Raw genomic sequence first — 24995 nt, forward strand, 5'->3', positions numbered from 1 at the left:
TTCAAAATATTTTTTAACATAACTCTTATAATTTTGTTTTTTCTACTCCTTTTCTTAAGAATTTCTTATTATTACCTCATTTTTCATTTCATAGTTTCAAATAAAGTCAGCAATTTTATCATCAGAGAAGATAAGACTTATTTCACAGTTCATAATTCCAAGTTATTTGGTAGAAAAAGACCATATACACTTGTAGGTGCTTTCAAAATAAAATTTCGAGAATTTTTTTTTTTTTTTTTGCTTAGTCTTTCCTAGTATGGAGATTAAGCAAACGACCTAAAATTGCTAGCCATTCTTTTTTCATTTTTCTCATTTTATTCAATTATCTTGCCCTTCACAGAAATGATAACAAATGAGTCTGCAGTTGCATCTGCCAATTTCTTAAATCCTCTATTATCCACAATATGAAATCATACTGATATGAATGCTTCCAGTATTCTCAGGGCTCTTTATTTATTATACTTGAGCATTCTGTATGAAGTATCTTATGTAAGTGTAAAATTTAGACACAACTTCTGGAAGCTTTTGATTTCTTAGTTCAGAAGTGAGAGATGCTTAGTCCAGCCATATGATTAACAATTACTTGTATAGTAGGAAGCTCCTAAATTATTGTTTTATGGATACCTGGCAGTTTTCTTGCCATTTCTCAGAAGTTCTCTATTAAACACATTCTCTCTCTCTCTCTCTGTTTCTCTGTTTCTCTCTCTCTCTCTCTCTCTCTCTCTCTCTCTCTCTCTCTCTCTCTCTCTCACACACACACACACACACATACACATTGTGATTAAAAGCAGACTTTGGCATTATGAAGTCTAAGGTTCAATTTCCAGTTCTGTAGTTTCTGGGCCACTTCACTTGAGGCAAGTAACCTAATGTCTCTGAAGCTTGTTATTTTCATCTGTAAAATGGAGATTACAATTATATCAGACAATCCTCAAAACATCTGTAATGATTTTAGAGTTTCAGAGTCAGGTACAAGCAGGCACTCAGTAAATGGCTAGTGCTTTTATTACTTTATTATTATTTAGGTCTTGGTTTTCCTTGAGTCTGTGAGTCCCCGTAATGAAATGTAATTTCCAGTAGATTAACACCTGTTTTCACCAAAAATTTTAACTGAGTTCATTACTTTCTGTGCAACCCAGATTAGTTTTCTGCCTTTTTTTCTGTGCCGTATGTAGGTGTTCAATAGATTTATTTAATAAATGTATGAATGCATGAGTGCGTAGATGAATTTTTAAATGCTTCTTTTTGAGAAGGTAGAACACATGTGACACAGTAGAACAGATAAGAAAATAGTCCATGGAAAAAATGGCAAAGTCACGTATGTGCCCAGGGCCAGCCTAAGAAGAGTTGCTTTTTTTTTTTTTTAAGGGAAAATGTGTTGAATAGCTTATTTTAATTATTTTTAAAAGTTAAGTACAGGTACCTCCCTGGCGGTCCAGTGGTTAAGACTTCGCCTTCCAATGTAGGGGGTGTGGGTTCAATCCCTCGTCGGGGAGCTATGGTCCCACATGCCTCGCAGCCAAAAAACCAAAACATAAAACAGAAGCAGTATTGTAACAAATTCAATAAAGACTTTAAAAAGTGGTCCACATCAAAAAAAAAAGTTAAGTACAAAAATTTGCTGATGATTTACATATTTAGCACCAATAAAATAATGTGAGATTAGCTGTACTAAAACAGAATGTTGAGCTACATTCACATTAAGTGACATTATTTAGTCTAAATTTGTGGAAAACTTCTGAGATGGCTGATAAAAAGTAAGATGGTGAGTGACCTTTGAGCAGAAAAAGACAGAAAGAGAAATGGCCTTTTCTACATCCTATTGTGCCTCTAAGTAAAATGCTGGGTAATCTAGCTACAAAGCTATATTTCATTTGGCTTTAGGCACCTACTGTGATTTACCTTGTGAAGATCAGATTTTGCCATGGAGAGGATTTGTAAAAGTATCACACATTCCAGTACCGTTGGCAACCACAGCTACCAAAAACTGCAATTTAAATTGATGAACCTAATATCAGATGATAGTAGCATTTCCTTGTGGGTGTTTTGGGAAAAGGTGGGTAGGAAATGTATAAAAGTGAATACTTTATTCACTGAAATAGCAATTCATCATTTTGAAAACATAAAATACATTAAAGTTGTTATAGCATCAGGCATTAATATTTCACTGTACTTTAGACATTGCCTACAATCAACATTTTCTGCCCTTTGAAACAGAATCATGCTTGTGGTATGCATTAATCATATAAAAGATTAAACACTGAAAAGAAATTCAGCCTTTAAAGACAATTTGCTTTGATTTATTCAGTGGGTTCTTCCAAAAAGTTAATACCAAGAATTATTGCTTGTTGAATTGGAGTTACAAATTCTTTCAGAGTTTCTTAGTATTTTCTGTAATATCAGTATCAAGGAAGGTAAAGCAAATTTACATATTTATTAGGAAATACAGGTACCTAATCATAAAACAAGAAAACACAGTGTTTTTACAGACTTTATTTTTTAGAAGTGTTTTAATTTTACAGAAAAATTGAGAAGATAGTATAAAGTGTTTCCATGTACACTATACCCATTTCCCTCTATGATGATCAACTTATGTTAGTATGTTACATTGTTACAATCAATTAACAAATATTGATACATCATCATTTACTATACTCCATACATTAGTCCAGTTCCTTAGTTTTTACCTAATGTCCTTTTTCTATTCCAGGATTTCATCCAAAACACCACATTACATTTAGTTGCCATGTTTCCTTAGGCTCCTCTTGGGTTTGATAGCTTCTCAGATTTTCCTTGGATGACCCTGACAATTTTGAGTAGTTAGGTTTTTGTAGAATGCCCACTACTAGAATTTGTTTGATGCATTTTTCGTGATAATATTGGGATTATGTGTTTGGGGGAGGAAGACCACAGAGTAGAAGGGTTATTTTGTCAGATCACATCAAGTGTACAAAGTATCAATATGCATTATGAATGCTGAGGTCAACTTTGATCACCAGGCTGAGGTAGTGTTTTTCAGGTTTCTCCATCGTAAGATTACTGTTTTCCCTTTTTCATACTGTACTTTTTTGGAAGGAAGTCAATATGCTCAGCCCACAACAAAGGAATAGGGAGTTATGCTTAAGATGGAGTACTACATAAAGTATTTGGAATTCCTTTGCACTGGAGATTTATCTATTCTCCTGCATTTATGTATCCAATTATTTATTTATATCAGAAGAACTCATGGATTTTTATGTTATACTTTGGGTTATAATCTAATTCTACTTTAGTTACTTTGTTCCTCAAATTGCTCTAGTCCTGACCCTTGTGAACTCTTTTCAGTTGGCTCTTGTGCCACTCTGAGGTATCCCCATCCTATATATTTTTTTGGAACTTCCTTACTTTCTGACACTATAAGATGGTCTTGTATACAAATCTTGTATATTTTCTGCCCCAGTCCTAGAATCAGCTATTTCTTCAAGGATAACTAGGTCTTTTTAGTGGAGAGCGGTATTAGACAGCAGGATCTGGGTGTGGGGTGTGCTAATTGCTGCTCGGATGTCATTGCTTCTAGATCTTCTCAGCTGACAGAGCAAAGAGATAATATGTGTGTACATTACCCATGTATATGCACATATCTATAAGTATCTCTCTACATAACCATGTGTATTAAGGTAATATGAAGCAATATTAAGCTAAACATAAATGTATATTGATGGTTCCAACTTTAATCTGTTACCACATAGATCATCTTAGCCTCATCTCTTGCTTATCTTTAAATTTCAACTCCAGCAAAACACTTGGCTTTTAGAAGTATGAAAATCAAATTGTAGCAACTTTGGGAAGCCACATCATTTAGCAGAAAAACTTTTTAAAGGGCAAGGTGTATATCATCAAATTTGAATTTACAGTCAGCAGTACTTTTTAACATCAAAAGGCCTCCAGACCTCTGCTTCCAAGAAGATGAAGTAGCCCATTTCTCCCAGGTTCTCCCACTTAAAACTAAAACCCTGAACATAACAACAAACAAACATAGGAAGACGCTGAAAGGTGGAAATGAGAAGGCAGACTTAACTAGGGACTTTGGGACTTGAGGAATAACATGGTGATGAGTCCCCTGTGTTTCCTGTTGGTTCCCATACATCCTGGAGAGGGTATTACAGGAACCCCCAATCAATAACCACCAACAGAACAACAGACAAAAAAGCTTCAAAAAAACCCAAAAAAACCCTGTTCCCCCTAGCCAAAGTATGAGGAAAGGTGTTGCTAAAGACAGAAGACATTTGGGCAATAATATACACACTACTCGAGCCAAGTGCCAGTGGAATATACACACAACTCGAGCCAAGTGCCAGTGGAATATTGCACCCATCCCCTATGTCCTGTGGTTTCAGTTGGGCCAAGGTAGGATTTGATCTTCCATACCACCCCACTCCTGCCGTCCAGAAGAGCCAGCACTCTGATTCCCCACCAGGGTTGTTTCAGTGTGGCCCAGTGGTGAGCTGAGCCTCCACCCCTTTCCATTAGCAAAGAGACTTTAAAAGGTGGTGCCTGACAGGCTAGTTAACACTGGGCTGCCCTCACACAGTCGTAGGGTCCAATGGTGGGACTTAGCCTCCATCTCTCCCTGACATCAATAAGAATAGGGTGTTACAGGTTGGAGGGAGTAGGCACCCCACTAACCCCCAACACATGGTGTCAGTGAGACCCACTGGGGTGCTGAATCCCCATAACCATCCTGAGGCAGTAAGACAGAATGAGATGCCCAAGCAGGGCTAGTTGGCAGTTCTCTTCCTCTTACCCTGGTGTCAGTGGGGCCAGCAGGTAGCTGACCCTGTACCCACACCCGGCATCAACAAGAAGGAATGAAGTGGGAGGAAGGACAGAAAGCACTTCACTTCTCCCCTCCCCTGGTGTCAAGAAATCTACTGGGGAGATGAACTTCCACTCCTACTAAAAGGCAACACAATGATATTAACGTTCCCACTTTTGGGGGGAAGGTGTCAGAAGGGCCAATAGGTTAGCTGAACTTCTACTTGATCTGTCTGCAGTGAGACAATGTAAGTGCCCACTTTTGCTGGGGTATTGTCAGTAGGGCCCAGTGGAAATCTGTACATAACCCCCCAGTCCTCATACTACGCCTCAAATAGGATGACTTCCTTCTAAAAAGTAATAATAAAATTAAATGGGTTACAGAGTCATATAATAACTCACAATGTTTAGAATACAATGGAAAAATACTCATGACACCAAGAACAAGGAGATCACAGAATAAATGAGAAAAGACAATAAACATACACCAACACTGAGATGAAACATCTATTGAAATGATCAGACAAGGATTTTAAATAAGCTGTCACATAAATGCTTCAATTAGCAATTATGTGTTCCTTGACAGAAATGGGAAAAATAGAAAATGTAAACAAAGAACTAGAAGTTATAACAATAAAAACAAATGAGAACAGTGGAACTGAAAAATACAACAATCAAAAAACTTTGCTGAAGAGTAGAGTGGAGATTACAAAGCATAGAATCATGAACTTAGAAGAGATCAGTACAATGTACCATATGTACAGAGAAAAATAGACTGAGGGGTAGAGATGGGAGAAAGAACAGGATCTCAAGAAGCTGTAAACAGTAAGAAAAGCACTAACATTCATATCATCAAAGTTCCAGAATGAAAACAGAGAACAAGTACGACTGACAAAGTATTCAAGAAATCATGGCTAAAAAGGTCCCAATTTTTTAGAAGACAAACACAAATTCAAGAATCTGAGCAAACCCAAAGAGGAAAAACGCAAAGATATCCTTGCCAAGATGCGTCATAATTAAACTTCTGAAAAGTAGAGACAAAAAAAATCTCGAAAGTGGACAGGCAGAAACAATGCATCACTTATTGAGAAACACCAATTCCAATGACAGCATATTTCTTGCCTAAAACTCTGGAGTCAGAAGCATTGACGTAACATTTTTCAAGTGCTAACAGAAAAGAACGCTCAGCCACAAGTTCACACTTTCTATATCCACTTTCTTGTTTGACTTGTATTAATGGACTACTCACTCATCTTTCTATATCCGGGACTGCCGTCAGCCTTCTCCAAAAATCTAGTCACAGCATTTCCAGAGTGATCTTTCTGAAAATGAAACAAATTTTTCTTATAAAAATATCTGATGGTGTTATGAAACTTTTCTCTCTTCTAAGTTACCAGTTAAAATCCTTCAATGGATTCCCATCTTTCTTGGAGTAAAATCTCACATCCAAACTCTCTTTGTCCTTTTGGGCTGCTGTAAGATTATACTGCAGGTTGGGTGGCTCATAAAAAACACGCATTTTTTTCTCACAGTTCTGGAGGCTGCAAGTTCAAGAATAGGGTGCCAGTATGGTCAGATGAGGGCCCTCTTCTGAGTCACAGACTTCTCATTGTAACCTCACATGGCAGAAGAGCTTCAGGAGCTCTGTGGGGTCTCTTTTATAAGAGCACTAATACCATAATCATTTCCCAAAGGCCCCACATACTAATATTATCACCTCCGGAAATTAAGATTTCAACGTATGAATTTGGAGGGGAACACAAAGACTAGACCATAGCACTTACTATACATACATGGACCATTCATGGTCTGGCTTCTACTACCGTCTCCATCGTCTTCTTTTCTTACACTCCAGTGAGCATTTCTTTCTTTTTTTCTTTTCTTTTTTTTTTTTTTTTTGCAGTACGCGGGCCTCTCCATGTTGTGGCCTCTCCCGTTGCGGAGCACACGCTCCGGACATGCAAGCTCAGCGGCCATGGCTCACGGGCCCAGCCACTCTGCAGCATGTGGGATCTTCCTGGACCGGGGCACGAACCCATGTCCCCAGCATCGGCAGGCGGACTCTCAACCACTGAGCCACCAGGGAAGCCCCAGTGACATTTCTTATACTGATTATGAATGGAACTCCTTTCTGGACTGATGCTTAACCATTCATTTTCTGGCAAACATGAATTTATCTTCTCTTTTCCTCAAAAATTCACCCTTCCTTCATGTTAAATATCCATTTCAATTGCCTTCTACAGGAAGCCCTACTGATATCCCCCATATACTACTGTCCACAGCATGAATTAAGGTCTTACCGTGTCTTCCTATATCACTCTGTAATAATTTTTATGGTAACTATGGATTTTTTTATTTGAGTGTCACAATACGTTGACTTCTAGGTGGCACGATAATGATTTTAGTAACAGTAACACTGGTGCCTAGTTTAACCCATGGCATACTTTAGGTGTTCAATAAATGTTTGTTGAATGAATGAATGAATGAATGGTCAGTTTGAAATCTTAATCATGTTACTTTTCAAAAACCTGTTAAAAAGATATCCACAGTTTTCCAGAAGATTAGGGACTTAGGATCTTCAACTTGATTTAATAGAGGAAATTTTTACTCATACATCATGCTTAAATACCTCAAAGTAAAACCATTAACCCAGGAATTTAAGGTTACCCATTTGGACTTGCAAGCCAATAATTAATATCTCCTGCCCCGACTGTATTAGATGGTTTCAATGTTCCACTCATATCTCCCCAGCACTCATCATTCCAGTATATGCTGATAGAATCATGCTACCACCTGCAATTTTCCACCTTAGGGCAGGCCAGAAATGTACAGGAGTTAATGTATCTGGGTGTAGCTTTCAACCAAGGAAAGAGGGGACTGGAAGATAAGTACTTCAAGTTTCTCACCGATTCTTGGGATAACTCTGAGACATGTTCTGTAGAGTTTCACAGAACTCCCCTGACGTACTGGCAGCAGTTCCCTGCAGGAGTAATTTATTCAGTAATGCACCTCTGTTGGCTTCCTTCCATGCCTCCATTCTCAATTCCCACTCCACTTCTGAGTTTTCTGGAAGCACCTCCCAGATGAACAGTTTGCATTCAAATTATTCCCCCAGGTTCTGCTTCTAGGGGAATTCAATTTACAGCCTCCTAACAATCCAGTGCTCCTTACAGAGCCATCACTGGTACAAGTACCAAGGCATGGCACATTATGTATCACCCCTCCTAAATCCTAATATTTTTAAACAGATAGGAAAGAGCATGACCTTGAAGAGAAAAATCGTTTATATGAGAATAGCCAATGGATAAAGGGAAGGAGAGACAGTGCCATTTGTTTTCCATTAATGATAGTGTGAAATTTATGGGCAGATGGTCTAACAGGTGTGACTATAATTTGAGGAGCCTGCTCCCTTGGTTACAGAAGACTGCTATTGTTATTATTATGGAAGCACAACCTCATGACTTTATTGCTTCACTTGATGTAGCCTTTTCCTTTACCCTTAAATCTTTCTACATCACTGAACTGCAACCAATGGATTTATTTTCTCCCTATAGCTCCATCACAAAAAAGACACACATGTGCACACACACACACACAGAGTTTTGTGTATGCCAGTGCTAGAAAAGACAAGCTCATGGTGCATGTATGCAATGGATATTGTACATTACAGGTCTCTGTGAAATAGTCTTCTGCAGGTTCCTATGTTTACTTTATGAATAATTAACTTTAGTAAAGTTAATTTCCTGAAGATCTTGATGAAGACTGAAGAAAAGACGTAAATTTTAAAGAAAAAGACTTAGAAACTTGCTCTTTTTGCCCTCTCTTTGTGTCTTAATGAACAAAGGATAACTGGGCCTTTTTTGAACTCTTTGCTTGAGTTGAAGACACAAAATGCAACCTGTACTCTTATAATATGTTCAGTTTATGAGTACACAAACTTATAAACCGTGAATTTCCCTAAAATTATTATACCATTTAGAAGATGTTTGCTTGGACGTTTACTTAAAACCAAACAATTGAGGTCTATATGTCCAAATAATTTCCTTCTCTCTTGCTGTCTCCATTTCAGTTTCCTGAGTTTCTGGGAAGGCCTGGTTTCCCCAACGGAATGATTTCTGATAGAATTCTGGAGGTCTGACCCAAGAAAAAAAATCCAGTATAGCCAATGAGTTGAGGACAAGAAGGTTTCCAATCAGGTAGGAACATTTAATCTCATACATTACAATCACCTTAAGTAAGGTGTGCTGATAGCTGGATATGATTTAACTGCTTGGAAAAAGATGCATATATAACCTACCCCACAAGGAAGCTGTTCTCAATTCCCTTAGAGGTTGTGGTGTTTATCAGAGAGTGCCTTGGGAGAAAATGAATACAATAACAGTATGATGTTTTTTTTTTTTTCATTTTTAGCTCATTGTTGCCAAGTACACTTGGTGACCTTGGTGCCTGTGGTTTAATCCCAGGAGGTTAGACATGTGGAACAGCACATTAACCCTTTTTAGTATTTTCTCCCAAGACAAATCATTTTTATAGGTTGTCTCCATGGTCTTCTAGTTGCTTATCAAAATTAAGCATCAAGTCTCCGAAGTGAGCAATAGCCCCAGTCAGTGTGAGGAAATCAGCTTGGTTCTTATTGGGGTACATCTTCTTGGTCTTGGCACAAAGTGAGTTCACATAGGGAGTTAGAAGGAGGAGAATGGGGCATGCGAAAGGGGAGTTCTCTGTTCTCATTTACCTATGCATGTTGAAACTCCACTAACAGTTTTATTTTCATTAGCAATTTGTGATAAAAACTTAGGGTAAAGGGAATAATGAAGCTGTCCCATTATATGGCAGGACAAAAGATAGTAGTGACATCAAAATCAGGGCCTATCCATCTCATTTGCAGTTATATACTCAGTGTTTAGCATAGCATTTGACCCCCCATCAGTATTCAATAAGAAGATGCGTGTTGAATGACTTAGGGATGAATTAATGAATGAAAAAAGTTAATATGGTAGAAAATGTGTTTTATCCTTGTAGTTTCATGTGTTGACTTCTGTATTTCAAGACCCAGCACTGTAACTGACACATAGAATATAAGCAGTAAAATTTTGTTGAAAGAATGAATGAGTCCCCACAATTCTAAGAATAATTTTAAGACCAACACAGACCCCATATCTGCCAAGGTCTATGACAGAAGTATCCAGAGATGAAAGCCTGGATCTCAGCTAGTGCTAGAGCTGACAGAATTTATCTAGTTTTCATAATTTACAGCTCATCCCATTACATCTAGGCATAGTACCTACGTGAGCCATACAATTAAATGTTGACTGAAAAAAAATGCACAACCTAAAAGTTGAGAATTATGTTTTATTTGGAGGACATACTGAGGACTTAAATCAGGAGACAGCCTCTCAGATAGCTCTGAGGGACTGTTCCGAAGAGGTAAGGGAGGGCACAGGATATTTAGGGGTTCTTGCAAAAAAAATCCCAGGTAGTTGGAACATCAAAAGATTACTGTTAATTAAAGAAACTAGACATCTTAAGTTAATAAATTCAGCACTTTTCTATATATGGTGAGATGTAAGAATCTGGTCTCATGGAAATCATTCCCTTGATATGCACTTTAATTATCTAGGGCCAGTATCCTGTTTTCTCCATCCTGAATCCCCTCAGGGTGCAGCATTGGGGGTGGCTTCAGTGGCTGATGGCTTGATGGCTGTAACATCCTTTGTTACTGAAACCGCAGGCTACATTCTTTGTCCACGTAAATGACTTGAGTATGGATAGTAAATCTGTGGATTTGCAAAACGTAATTCTTGGAGCATTTTTAGAAGGACAAAGTTAAGGGCAATTTCAGAATCACTAGCAGCTAAAATTGCTATTTATACTTTTCCACCGGTAGGTAGTAACCTGCTGTTGCTATCTTCAGTATTCCCAAGGGATAACAAAAGCCATTTAATTCAAGAAAGAAATGTAAACTTTAGCACAATGCAACTTCCACAAAACCAAACACACACCGAACTCTCACAGATATGAAGTAATAATCTAAAATAGAATCCTGGAACTAACTGGAAAAAAGAGCAAATGTACTCATATTGGATAATTTTATTCTTTTATTAATGTTTGATATATATATATGTATTTATTTATAAAATTCAGAGGTGCTATATGGAGAAATAGCTTTGTACGAATATTGTCTTTGTATGTGTTTATCAATAATGTATGAGATTGCCTCCTATGCTCCTTTTCCTTTATTCTCTTGCAGGCAGTAGATGTAGTTATCAGTTGTTTTTAAAATTTCTAGGCAGCCAAAGGACTAGCATCACTTAAATAAAGAAGGCAAATTGTCCCAAAGTAGGAACAATTTTCCTTCATTATGGAACATAAAGTCCTCATATGAAGGGGGAAGAATTTCATAGCTAAAAGCTTTCAACTACAGAAGATTTATGAGTAACTATGTATGTTGTTTCAAAGTGGACTCTCTATAATTAATGTCTAGGGGTTATCTTTGGTATATAATGGATTTTGATTTTTTTTATATTATTAGATAATATACAAAATAATATGTTTAATTATATGTAAGTTATGAGAGATAATAAAAACTCCTGCAAACACACCACCGAAACTAAGAACTAGAATCAAAACTGCTGAGTCTTCTCTCTGTTCTCTACCCTGATCCCACCTTCCTGCTTTCACCAAAGAAATCACTCTGATCTTGGCTTTATGTTCAACATCCACATAATTTTGCTTATTATTGAGATTTATAAAATTGATATCATACTTTAGTCTTCTGTGCTTGCTTTTTTTACTCAACATTATGTTTCTAAGGTTCATCCACTTTGCTTTAACTAGTGTTCATTCATTTGTACTACTGTATAATATTTTATTGTATAAATACAAGAAAATGTGTTTATTATTCTATTAATGATATTTGGGTTGTTTTGGGCCTATTACGGACAGTACTTCCATGAACATTTATTTTAATGTTTCCTGGTACACATGTGCAAGATTTAACATAAGTAAAAGAGTAAACATACTAAGAGTAGAATTGCTGAGTTGTAGGGAATTCAAATATTCAACTTTAAAAAATAATGCCAAAATGTTTTCCAAGTTATGGAATCAATTTTCAGCCCTTTTGCTCTATAGCTTCACCAGTTAGAATGGCCATTCTAGTCTTTTGTTCCTTGTATTAGTCTGCTCAGGTTGTCCTAGCAAAATACCTCAGATTCAGTGGCTTAAAAAACAAGAGATTTATCTTCTCACAGTTCTGGAGGCTGGAAGTCCAGGATCAAGATGTTGGCAGTTTTGGGTCCTCCTGAAGCCTCTTTCCTTGACTTGCAGATGACCACTGCTTTCTAGCTATGTCCTCACATGGCCTTTTCTCTGTGTGTATACATCCCTCTTATCTCTTCCTCTTCTTACAAGGACACCAGTCATATCAGTAAGGGCCCCACCATTATGACCTCATTTAACCATAATTATGTTTTTAAAGTCCCTGTCTCCAAACAGCCACATTGGGAGATGGGGCATCAACATACGAATTTTAGGGAACACAATTCAGTCCATAACAGTTTTAATTTGTATTTCCCTAATTACTGACAGGCTGCGAATCCTTTCATTTGTTTAATAGTTGCCTCTGTTTCCTATTCTGTGAAGTCCAGAGAATATCTTTTGTCCATTTTTCTACTGTTTATCTTTTTCTTACTTATTTCTATGGTTCTTTAAATACAAGCAAATAATCCTTGGTCAGCTATATATGACACAAATAAGTTATTTCATTCCTTATCTTTTGATAAATAGCGGCTCTCAATTTTAATGAAATCAAATGTATCTTTTAGCTTAGTGTCTTTTTGTTCTACTTAAAATGTCCTTCCCTAGTTTAATGCTACCCAGATATAGTATATTTTCTTCTGAAAGTTCTAGTGTATCTTTGTTTTATATTCAAGCCATTAATGCACTTACAATCGACTTGTCTGTATTATCCAATTTCTTTGTTTTCTTATGAATAATTAAGTTTTCCAGGACCATTTTGGAATGAATGGATTTTTTAGGTGTGTCTCAGCTGTTCTTGCACATTCACATAAATTTCAGAATTGGCAATCCTGTAAAACCTCTATTAAGTATTTTTATTGTAATTGTATTGACTATATAAATTAAGTTGGGGAAAACTTACACCATTATGATGAGTCTTTTCTATCCATAAACAAGATGTATCTCTCCATTTATTTAAGACTTCTTTAATATCTTTCAATAAGGTTTTATTTTCTCCATAAATGTCTTGCACAATTTTATTTAGATTTATTCCTAGGTAGTTTTTTTTTCCATTTTAAATAATTTTTAAGCTCTCTCTTTGTTCCTGGATTTCTATAGAAATCCAATACATTTTTGCATCTTGATCTTATATCTAGCCATCTTGCTAATATTGTTTTTTAGTAAGAGAGAGGATTTTCTTAGCAAAGAGGAATAAATGTAAAATTAAATAAAAATGTTATCGGTCAGCTCTGGTCAATAGAACTTTCCATGATAATGGAATTGTTCTTAGTGCTGTCCAAAACTATAGCCATTAGTCACATGTGTTTTTAAATTTTTAAATGTAAGTTCAATAAAATTAAAATTTAAGTTCCTAAGTCAAACTTGCCCACATTTCAAGTGTTTAATAGCCACTTGTGACTAATGGACACTATACTGTACATTGTATGTCTAGACTATTAGACTGTGAAGCCATGGCGTCCCAGGATTTTATCTTTGTCAATGGCATAGTGAGATCTTTCATGTGACAGTTATTCTGTTATTAAAAAGAGAAGTTACTTAACCTAGTCATCCCTAACTTTTTAAAATAATCCAACATAGCTTTCACCATCCATGAATTTCTTGAATCATATTTATGTTTCTTAACTATTTCTTGTGTCAAGTGTTCACTTTGTAACAAGTTCACTGTCCTAAAATGGCACATACCAAAGTATCAAGAGTTTCCCTTATTCCTGATAAGCTGTGATTGGATGAAGAAGACCTTATTACCCTGCCTATCTGATTTTTATTATAATCAGATGTTAATCTGTATCAGTCTCCATATTCAAAATTACCTTCAAAATTATATGTTATTCACATGATGGTTGTCTTTATTTCATTTAGCTAGTATCATGACCTTATAAATGCAGTTTTGGTCATTTTCTCCTAAAATCTCATATTTATCTGTGTGGAAATACATCTCCTACTTCTTTGCCCTCTTATAAACTCTTCCTGTAATTTAATCCTCATGAGCTTTATTTCCCCTAATTTTAATTACTTGATATTTTGTAAACCATTTAAGAAATGACTGGTATGCTCTTTTTTTCAATCATCTATACCTTTAAACAGTGTGTTGCAATAAGAAATAGTACTGGTAATCAGAAGACCAGAGTCCTAGTTTTACCCATAAAAATGAACTATATGTGCATTTAAATAAGGTTTATTCTGATTCTAAAATTGTTATGATTATTTAGAAAATTATGTTTGAAATATGACATTATTCAAAACCAATAGAGGTTTGAAATCTATTAAAAATCTACAAAGAATTCACCTATTTCACCTTTTTCCCTGATTTGATATTAAACTGTAATCCTTCATCTTTCACTTACAGCATGCTGTAGCTGCTGTTGACACAAAAACAAAATATAATGTCTAAATATTGTGTGCTTGTTTTTTAAATGAATACTTTTGTTTAAAATTGTCTTTTACATAGATCTTGATTCCCTTTTCACAACTTCTCCATTCCCCATGCTACTGCAATCAATCACTCATGATAGAAAATTATTCTCTTTTCTGTTTGCTAAAGCTCTTTTTAAAATACCAAGTTTCAAATTATCATCAATTCAAGAAACTTTGGGAAATGAACTTCATAATTTCCAGAACGAATATTTTGTTTCACTGGCTACCAGGACACCATCTTTTCCTAGATTTCTCCCCTCCTCACTCACCATTCCTTGGAAGTATCCCTTGGTGATGCCTCCCATCCCTCAATGTCTGTTAGAATGCCCTAAGTCTCATTCCTGGCCCCCTTCTCTCTCCATCTACCTTAACTACTCATGAGTTTTAATCTAGTCCCATTACTTTAATGGGAAGATGACTTATGACTCCCCAATTCATACTTCTAGCCCTAAGCACTCACCTAACCTCCAGACTCCTAATTCCAATTTCCCACTAAATATCTCCAATCTATGCATAATAGACATTTCAAGCTTAGCAAATAAAACTAAATATTTTGCTTTGATCCATCCACTGCACTCCAGTTTTTCCTGGCTCCATAACTCATCCAGTTGCTCAGGCCAAAAATGTTAGATTCATCCTTAAACTCTCACTTTCCCACAATTCCTATGTCCAGTCCATCAGAAATTCTTGCCAGTCTAACTTGAAAATACATCCTGAATCCACCTACCTCTCACCTTACTCTTGCCGTCTTTACTTACTCCAAGCCATCATTGCTTGCCTCATCTAATGCAATAGGCAGCCTCTTCCACAACCTCCTTGCTTCCTCCCCTCTTGCCCCAATCCTTATAGTCTATAACCAATACAATAACCAGAATAATCACAAAAAAAACATGAATCATATCACATAATTTCCCAAAACCTGTTCCCATCACTTTAGAATAAAAATTAAACTTTTTACCTGTCCTACATGCTTTATTCAGTATTTCTTCTGCCCTACTCTCCAAGCTCATTTACTACTACTATTCTCTCACACACACATCCAGATTTTCTTTCTGCAGTGGCTTTCCCAACATCAGGGCCTGTGCACTTGCTATTCCCTAAAACCTGGAAGATTTTAAAAATCTGTAAGATTTCTCCAAGAAGATCTTAGGAGGTATTTACATTTCATTTTGTAGAGACATTTGGTAGAAGACATTTTTGCAAAAGATAGATACATTTTACTTTGGCGGCTATTCACACATCTGGCAATTTCCAAGTTGGTTAAATAACAAATGTGAATTGATGAAGCTAAAATAAAAGAACTGTAGTTGTTGAGACCTATGTGTTTTAAACCGTGAACTATGAGGAACTGTAGACATGCAAACTACACCATGGTTTCAGTGTTAATGTGTGAGAGTTAGCTAAGGTATTTTCCAAATACTCATTACTCTCTAAAGAGCTTCTGAGCAGGAAATCAGGACAGGGCCTGTGGACCTGAATTTTATCCAGTACCTCAGTTGATTCTGTTGCAAATGGTTTTCAGTCAGCCCTTTGAGAGACACCAAGCTGGGGTATTTGCCCAGATATGATTGCCAGTGGTCATGCAAGTCACCAATGAGATACAGTCGAGAATCAACAAATGACTGAAAAGAGTGACAAAAGAAGAAGAGGATCCAGTAAGGACCAGTAGAGACACTATCCCAAGCACTCTTGGCTAGGAGTTTTACAAATCCATTCATATACATGGACTGATAGTTAACAGCCAAATGGCACTGCATATTTTTGTAAGTTGCTGAGTATTAAAGTGTATGGCTAAGCATCATAAGTTTTGTTAAATTCTATTTTGGTTGCTATAAAATTAGTTTTACATTGTGTGTCATAGATGTGGGGATATAGATGTGTAAATATATGTCATTGTTTCAGTTCTTCAGCTGATACTTCATAATGTCTTTGTAACTTCTAAATGAAGGACCTCTTCAAACATTGTTTAGAAAGAAAAGAATCTGTTTACCTCTGTCCACCTCCCTGTCTTCATCCCCTTCCTTGTCCCTTCGCTTCTTTTTTTTTATATCTTTACTGGAGTATAACTGCTTTATAGTGCTGTGATCCCTTCCCTTCTTGAACAAATTAGTCCATTAAGTGAGGTAAAATAACCCTTTGTCAGCATGGGGGAGGTGGGCATTCAAGGAACCACATGACTTGGCATTGGGTCTCAGAGTCTGAGAAAGGGGAGAGGATGTCTGCATAAGAGAGCCTGGTGTTGACTGCTGAAGTCTGATTCGTGTGAAAGGGCATCCACATGAGGAAGTGGCCTTGGCAACCACTCTGTACAGATAGTCATAACCCATGCCAGGTGGAGAAAATGGGTGGGATGGGAAAGTGGCAGCTACATGAAATTACTTAAATACAGGAAGACTGATCAAATAAGTAAGGATATTAAGGATATGGTAATCAGTGTTATTTTAATATCTGTGGAGGGAGTTAAAATATGAAAAGGGCAAAAACTAGAAGGAAAGGGTGTTGAAAGGGAATGGAGGATGTTAATGTGAACAGATGATTTTCAATATAGAGACATTATAGAAATAAACATAGACAATATGTATGCATATGTTTATGAATGTGTTTATGAATATGTGTAAATGGTTATGAATGTGTGTTTTCATATGTGTGTATGTATATATGTACCTAAATCCCCTAGCTCTGCCCATTGAGAGTACCTGGGACCACTACTTCCCAAGAGCAATGAATACACCTAGTGTCCAGATCTTGGTTTCTAAATACAGCTCTCCAACTGAAGAAACTAAAGCTCTTTGGAGAAATGGCTGATTCTAGAACCACTACAGGGAAAATATAAGTTGACCCTAGAACATATTATTGTTTCAAGAAGTAAGGGATCAGCCATAAAAAGAAATGAAATTGAGTTATTTGTAGTGAGGTGGATGGACCTAGAGTCTGTCATACAGAGTGAAGTAAGTCAGAAAGAGAAAGACAAATACCGTATGCTAACACATATATATGGAATCTAAAAAAAAATGTCATGAAGAAACTAGGGGTAAGACAGGAATAAAGACACAGACCTACTAGAGAATGGACTTGACGATATGGGGAGGGGGAAGGATAAGCTGTGACAAAGTGAGAGAGTGGCATGGACATATATACACTAGCAAACGTAAAATAGATAGCTAGTGGGAAGCAGCCGCATAGCACACGGAGATCAGTCCGGTGCTTTGTGACCTAGAGAGGTCGGATTGGGAGGGTGGGAAGGAGAGCGATGCAAGAGGGAAGAGATATGAGGATACACGTATAACTGATTCACTTTGTTATAAAGCAGAAACTAACACACCATTGTAAAGCAATTATACTCCAATAAAGATGTTAAAAAAAGAAGAAGAAGGGAGATATCAAAGAATAATTGGGAAACATCAAAGGATATAGAAGCCAAACTGAAGGGGTTTCCACTGGACAAATCTTGAACAACCTAAGCCTCAAAATAAATAATGGTAGAAACGTATTATAGTCAATTGAATAAAATAGGAGTCTATGAGTTCATACTGATTTTAAGAATTAAATTGAGTAAATTATGTTTGATGAGGAACAGGATATTTACATAATTACAAAGTGCCTTACCACAAAAATTATTAATAATGAAGGAGAAAAAAATAACGTTACAATGGAGAAGACTGGGTGATACACCTTAATCAAATGAGTAACGTGATATTCCAGTAAGGTTACAAGTTAAAAGTTTGCCGAAATTGTTTGATAGGAAGCAGTGAGAAGAACAGAGCTTCACCACTGAGTTATTCCTGCCAAATACACATATCCTGAATAATCATGAGACAAATACAAACGGCTAAATCCTACAAAATAACTGATCCATATTCTTTAAAATTTTCTAGTTCATGAAATTCAAGGGAAGCCTGAGAAAATTTTCCAGATTAAAAAACTAAAGAGACAGGACAGCTAAATGCAACATGTGACACTGGGCTGATCCTTTTATTATGAAGGACATGATGGGGATAATTGACAAAACTTGAAAGGGGTCTGAGGATTAGGAGCTCTGTGGTCATGTGTCAGTGTTAATTTCCTGATTTTCATGATTATATTTGGATATATGTTTGTAGGAAATACTAGAGGATTTGGGGGAGACATTGCATTGTGTTGGCAACTACTCTCAAACGGTTTGGGAAATAAATTATTTGTATTGTCCTTTCAATCTTTTTTTAATTTTTGAGATTGTTAAAAGAAGGCAAAGAAAGAGGAGAAGACCCCTGAGTCAGGTAACCCTCCTTTTCCTGGCGACTGCCATAGTTAAAAGCTCAGTTTACAATGGTGGTCAGTTTTTCAGTCTATTTGTGCTAATTTCTGTTACTAACAACATAGCATCTTATTTTCTATTTGAGGTTTTTGGCTTTTTCCTAATTATGCTTTTGCCTTTTATTCTATCAAATGTCTATGAATTTGATAAAGTCCTCGGTATTAAAACAAAATCAGTAAGATTCATAAAAATAAAAATAAGTTCTTGGAGAAATTTATAAATTTCTACCTGCATTCAAATTGGAGTAAGTTGGCAAGAAATTTATAAGGGGAAAATACTATAAGGAGCACTCCCATTCAGAAACTCAAAATGGTTGCACGTGTTTCTCCTGTAAGAGGTCTGTGATGAAACAGCAGGATGAAGGTTATATGTCCAAACTTAAATGCAATCTTTTAAATCACCTTTCATGTCAGGCCATGTAAGAACTGGGCAATTCAAGAAGTAAATTAGAGCAATTCTTATTTTCAATAATTTCTTAGGTCAACACTTAGAATAATGAAAAACTTATCTTTAACTCCAAGAAATCTGGACAGTTATTAAAGCAAATGTGTTGTCCTACTGGCCTACACCTGGTTATAAACAGCAGTACGACTTCAGAAAACCCTGGACACTCAGTGGACTTTCTAAATATAGCTTTTTCTTTCTATAAAGGTGCTTTACAAGAATGCTATCTTTGTGAAAATGTGGCCTTTATAAAGGGTACACTAAGGTCTGTGACTTTTAGACCTAGAAAAGATTTGAAATATTTTCTTAGCCTGGGAATCCACATTTTAGAGGCATAGAAAGAGAAACCCAATGAAATTAGATATTTTGCCCACCATCACATGGCAAACAAGTAATAACGACAGCACCCGAGCCTCTGTCTTCTGAATCCATTGAACGCAGCATAAATAGACTTGCAATAACTGCTGATTTTCACTGTCCTCAACACTACATTTCTTCTGTGCCTCATCCCTCTTCTTTTAAGAGGGATGACAACATTATCTGCAAACTTCATCTATAACTATTTTTAAATTTTGCTATTTTGTAACTCATTTTTGAAAAATTCTGTTTCTATGTTGAAAACGTGTAAGGACATTTACCTTCTTTCTTGAAACACCTTTGCCTGCGTTTATCACATTTTACTGTTGAACTATTGTGCAGCAATAAGGACAAAAGCACGTCTAGTGGAGGAGATAATGTCAGAGGCAACAAGGTGTGTGTATGGGGGGGCGGGGTTAGAGTTGACATACCTTAAGGGAGATGAGGAGAGAGGGAAGAGAATAGAAATTGTATTTATTTGAAAAAATATGGCAAGTTAGAGAATTTTGGCTAAACTTAATACAATATAGCTTTCCTTAACTTAAATTCCGGGTTAACTTCCACTGTTTACATTGCCACAGACTAGGGAATAAACAAACTAAATAGATTTTTGGTAACACCATTTTGTGTTAATTTCATAAAGATTTCTACAAGACTTTTTAAAACTAAATTGAAAAACGAAAGTCTTGTCTTTAGCTTATTTTCCCTGCATGCTTGCACTTTAATAAGTTGATAAATGACATTTACACTCAATAGTTATGATTAATTCTGTCCCACAATTTTTAAAAGCACTGGGAATTGTGTGTGCGTGCATGCGCGCACCTTTACAACCAGTAAAATAAAGTTCTTGATCAAAAAATTATTATCACTTAGACTATTGAATAAAATCAGATATGTTAGAGGGGCCAGCTGTTGGTAGGTTTAAAAGTCACCGTAGGTGATTAATTCATGCAGCAGTGTTGCACGTCTCTCTTTAGATGAAGCACTTAGAAATATAACCATGTATGGCTCTAATTTCATATCTGAGACCTGTTTTATTTAGAGTTCTTTGGCAAGTGCTTGCTCTATGTGTTTTTATAGTCTTTGGTTGTGTTATAAAAATCAAAATTATGAATTAACAGATATGCAAAAGTGAAATCCTAGAAGATAGGATAAACACGAAGTCCTCTAATTATCACTCAAATAAGTTAGGTTGACACAGAACTGGGAATCAGATAAAGACATTAATAATTCATAATGCTGAAATTAAAATCTTCTAGTCGCAGTACAAAAGAAATCCTAATTTGTACCACAAGGTAATGAATTCAGTACTTTTCATTTGTTAAATATTTGCTTATTACCCTGCACCGTGCGTATAACACTGTTCCCAAATTTGGAGGGCAAACAGGAAAAACAGACACTCTCTACCCTCAAGTTGTTTATACTGCAGTCAGTGAAATTTCTCTACTTTGAGATCTTTTAATTCCTCAGTTCACTGTAACATCTTCTTCAGATGAATTGTTTTTTATTTGTTAAAACCAATGTTTAGCACTTGAAATAGTTTCTTCAATGTTCCTGATAGTGAAATAGTCATAATGCTAATTTCCAATACTAATTTTAGAGTTGATAGGAGAAATGCTCAAGAGTGATAGTAAAGTGATTTCGATAATTTACAAAATGTCTTGAGGTTTCCCAGATAACAACTTGTCTCCCAGACAAAAATGCACTTATTATTTATATTCCAAGCTTATAAAAATTTTTGTACTTTAATCATATAGAGATTTTACAACATCTTTTCATTCACATTTTAAGATATTTTGTTCAGTAGATTATCTCATTTTGAAACTATTGATTTATATATACATACTATGTAAATATTAGTATATATTTCTCAATGACTAGATTAGTGCTTTCTTAACCACTTAATTTTTTTTAATTCATATTGTTGTTCTTCAGCATTTCTGTTACTCACGGGAGCCTATCCTACTGACTAAAAAGCCTGAAAAATCTGAAAATCGCATTTAAAGTAACTGTATGGAAAGTCTTTAAAATAACGTATAATAATGGTAGAGAAGAAGAGTATTTAACATTGTCCTGAGATCATTCCATTAATAAAGAGATTAATCAATAATTCTAACATTCAGACATATATTAAAAATGAAAAACAATCATAATACTGAGCAATGACATTTTCACTAAAGGGAGATATTAAATATTGTATAGGAAACTAGTATCTGCAAAGCAGATAAGTTGGCAATGATTATACATATATTTAAAATACGTTGAAACAGTCATAGACAGTTTTTCTTTTTGGCTGAAAAGAGGCATATTGAAGTGTTTAAGCACTACTTCGACTGGAATAGATTAGACACTATACAGAAAACACGATTGCAGAAGAGCAGGTATTAGCAGGTGTGTGAATGTGTGTGTCTTTAATTAATGCATTTTCATTCATTCAAAAAGGAGAAGAACGCCAAATTTAGTTTAAAGGTAGCATTGTGATACGTTAAAGTTCCATTCTTAGACTTCTGCTGCTGTTGCTGTTCCTTCAGTATTCACAAAGAGTACCGTCCTGTCATTTATCCAAGTTAGAAATCTAGGAGCAATCCTAGGATTCTCATTGTAGGGTCCCCTACCTTCATGCTGCCCCCTCAATAAGTAACAAGTTCTTGGCTCTCCTGTAGAGGAAAGCTCTCTCCAGTGTACGCCCGCTCTGTCGCTCTCCGGGTCCAGCATCTCTGCCTCAGCCTCCCACTGAAGTCACTTCTAGTTCATTCTGTGCCATTTTTAAACCTTCCTCAGTCCTAGGCAATTGCCCTTTTAGAAGCTCTACCCTAAATGTTATCAGATGCATTAAAATGTGCCCAAGTCACATATCCAATATAATTTCTAGGTAACTATATGAAAGCTGAGTAACATTTCTGTTGTAGTGATATTAGTTGGAAATATTAATTACACAAGTTTTTCTCTCAATTTTGCAGATTTTTTCTTCATATTCTGGAGCCGTTTTTTTCAAGTGTCAAACAATTTTCTAAGTCCTTCTCAAACTCCTAGTCCCTAGTGAGTGTGCTTTTACTGTCACAGGGTTGAACAGCCCAGACAGCAAGATGTCTGAAGATGAAGACCATCACATGGGTGAGTAAATCAGATACGTGGAAGTTGGAATGCAAAGTGTTTGTAGAAAAAAAATACAAATCAAGGAAGAAATTGCAGTGTCAGTTAATATGATGTATATCAGATGATAGTATTAAAAAGCCAGGTGAAAATAAAATAACTTAATAATGTACATATTTGTCAGATTGTTCACTAGTGATATACTGCTCAGTGTAAGGTGAGAACCACAGATACTATCTTCTGGAAAAAAACCCTTTAAGCCCTAACAGGTTCAGTTTACAAATTTCCTCTCTAATAAATGGGAATAAAATAATTCACGATAAATTAATTATTTCCTCTTCTGAAGGTACTAATACTACAAATTCAGTCAGAAGATGGATCAAGTTTTTCGTACATTTCTCTCATTTCACATTTTTTAAATAAATGAGACTATATTTTGTCTAATGACTTCCAGAACAACTATCTGGAAACTGTTACTTCATTATATGTGAGACAGTATTTTAGGAGATATAGATGTATATTTAAATGGAGATATAAATATATAGCATATATACACAATATTTAATAAGACACAGGAAATATGGGATAGCTCCAGAGTGGTACAACCTATGTTCTGAGCTGCTTCGAAATGCAGTTCCTTTTTCTTTTTTTCTTAACATCTTTATTGGAGTATAATTGCTTTACAATGGTGTGTTAGTTTCTTCTTTATAACAAAGTGAATCGGTTATACATATACACATGTTCCCATATCACTTCCCTCTTGCGTCTCCCTCCCTCCCACCCTCCCTATCCCACCCCTCTAGGTGGTCACAAAGCACCCAGCTGATCTCCCTGTGCTATGTGGCTGCTTCCCACTAACTATCTGTTCTAATGGGAGTTCTCTGGGCACAAAGGGCTTTATTTTCTGTAATGAGATTAGAAGAAAGGATTTGCTAATAATTGCTTCAATAGCAACTAAAAATCTTGGAATCCCACCTTTCAGCGTTTTGAAAATCCTAAAGGGGATGTTGTCAGTAACAAAAAAATTGAAGACTGATAATGTATTTAAATTAATCATTCTTCAAATTCATCTGCCCTTTCACCTTTTAAATTGATTCATGCTTCTCAGAAAATAAAATATGCTAATCCGCATATCATTTTTCCACTGCGTAGAGCAACTATATCTAAAAACAAAAATACTATAATTTTAGTTTCCTTTACTATATTCCTCCACAACTTGTGTTGTACTTTCATATCTTCTTTTCATTCTGCTAGTGAGATATATTTACATATATGTATATATACATATATGTATATATACACATAATATTTAGATTTTAGATATTTGCATTATGCAGGGCAATCCATAAGATGGATAGATGCTTAATTTTAATACCATTGAATACAATTTTCATAATTTTATACTTTAATTATTTTTGGAAGCACACACCAGAAAGGTTAAAGCAAATTTGAAATGAAAAAAGGTGACCAAGCTGGCATTTTTCATTTCAGACTTTATATTTGGACTACTCAGTGGGACAGATTATATTATAATAACAAAATTTTGCTTTTGCAAGGGGGTCAATCTTTGCTTCTGCATTGCCTCATCTCTTTTAATCCCATCCAGTTTATTTTTCATCTCAGAAACTATATTTTTCATCTCTAGGAACTCAATTTGGGTTATTTTTATATCCTCTATATGTCTATTTAAGATGTTGATGCTTTCCTTTAACCTTTTTGAACCTATGAAAATTAGTTATAATAACTGTTTGAATGTCTTTGTCTACTGATTGTACCATTTTCAGTCTGTTTTCATTAATTAATTTTTCTCCTTGTTATGGGTTATATTTTCCTTTGTTTTTTCATCCCTGGTAATTCTAGATTGCATGTCAGATATTGTGAATTTTACTTTACTGGTTGCAGGGCGTTTTTGTATTATTTTTTAAAAATATTTGTAACTTTGCTCAAAGAGGTAGTTAAGAAATAGTTTGATCATTTTGAGGATTCCTTGTAAGCCTTATTAGGCCGCAACTGAAACAAGTTAGTCTAGGGCTAATTTTGTCCCACTACTAAGGCTATACCCATTGAATAGTCTGTGTATTGAATACTCTAGTTGATGCTGCATATATTAAATTATATCAAAACATATTTGTATAATCTTAAAGCAATAAATGCAACACATAAAAATATAAAAAAATTAACTTTTATTAAATAAAACAAAAATGTTTTCTTCTAGTAATTGTAGTATTTTAACATGTTTAAATACTGCATCCCTATGAAATTCATTTTGTTAATAAATATGAAAAGAGAATCCACCTTTATTTTTTACAGGTGACCAGGGACTTGTTCAAACACCAACATT

General features: G+C 35.6%; 1 protein-coding gene and 1 long non-coding RNA gene across 9 annotated transcripts in view; both read left to right on the forward strand.

Annotated features, from left to right (window-relative positions):
* The window catches only part of LOC309797418 (uncharacterized protein), a 262284-nt gene that overhangs the window by 71060 nt on the left and 166229 nt on the right, over positions 1-24995 (forward strand). The gene's annotated exons all lie outside the window — the stretch shown is intronic.
* LOC309797419 overlaps positions 1-24995 on the forward strand; it is a 45511-nt gene that overhangs the window by 14783 nt on the left and 5733 nt on the right. The window contains exons 1-3 of one of the 7 annotated variants that reach the window (XR_014292651.1): positions 8976-8990; positions 18678-18722; positions 22625-22698. The exons of 2 other annotated variants lie outside the window; for them this stretch is intronic. This is a non-coding gene — a long non-coding RNA (uncharacterized lncRNA). Of the gene's footprint in view, positions 1-8975; positions 8991-16122; positions 16230-18677; positions 18723-22624; positions 22699-24995 lie in introns of those variants that run through there. 4 more of the 7 variants (XR_014292652.1, XR_014292653.1, XR_014292654.1 and 1 more) reach the window with 4 other exon arrangements.

This window comes from Mesoplodon mirus (assembly GCF_964341445.2).
Source record: "Mesoplodon mirus genome assembly, contig: HAP1_SCAFFOLD_518, whole genome shotgun sequence".
In the NCBI taxonomy this organism is placed as follows: domain Eukaryota; kingdom Metazoa; phylum Chordata; class Mammalia; order Artiodactyla; family Ziphiidae; genus Mesoplodon; species Mesoplodon mirus.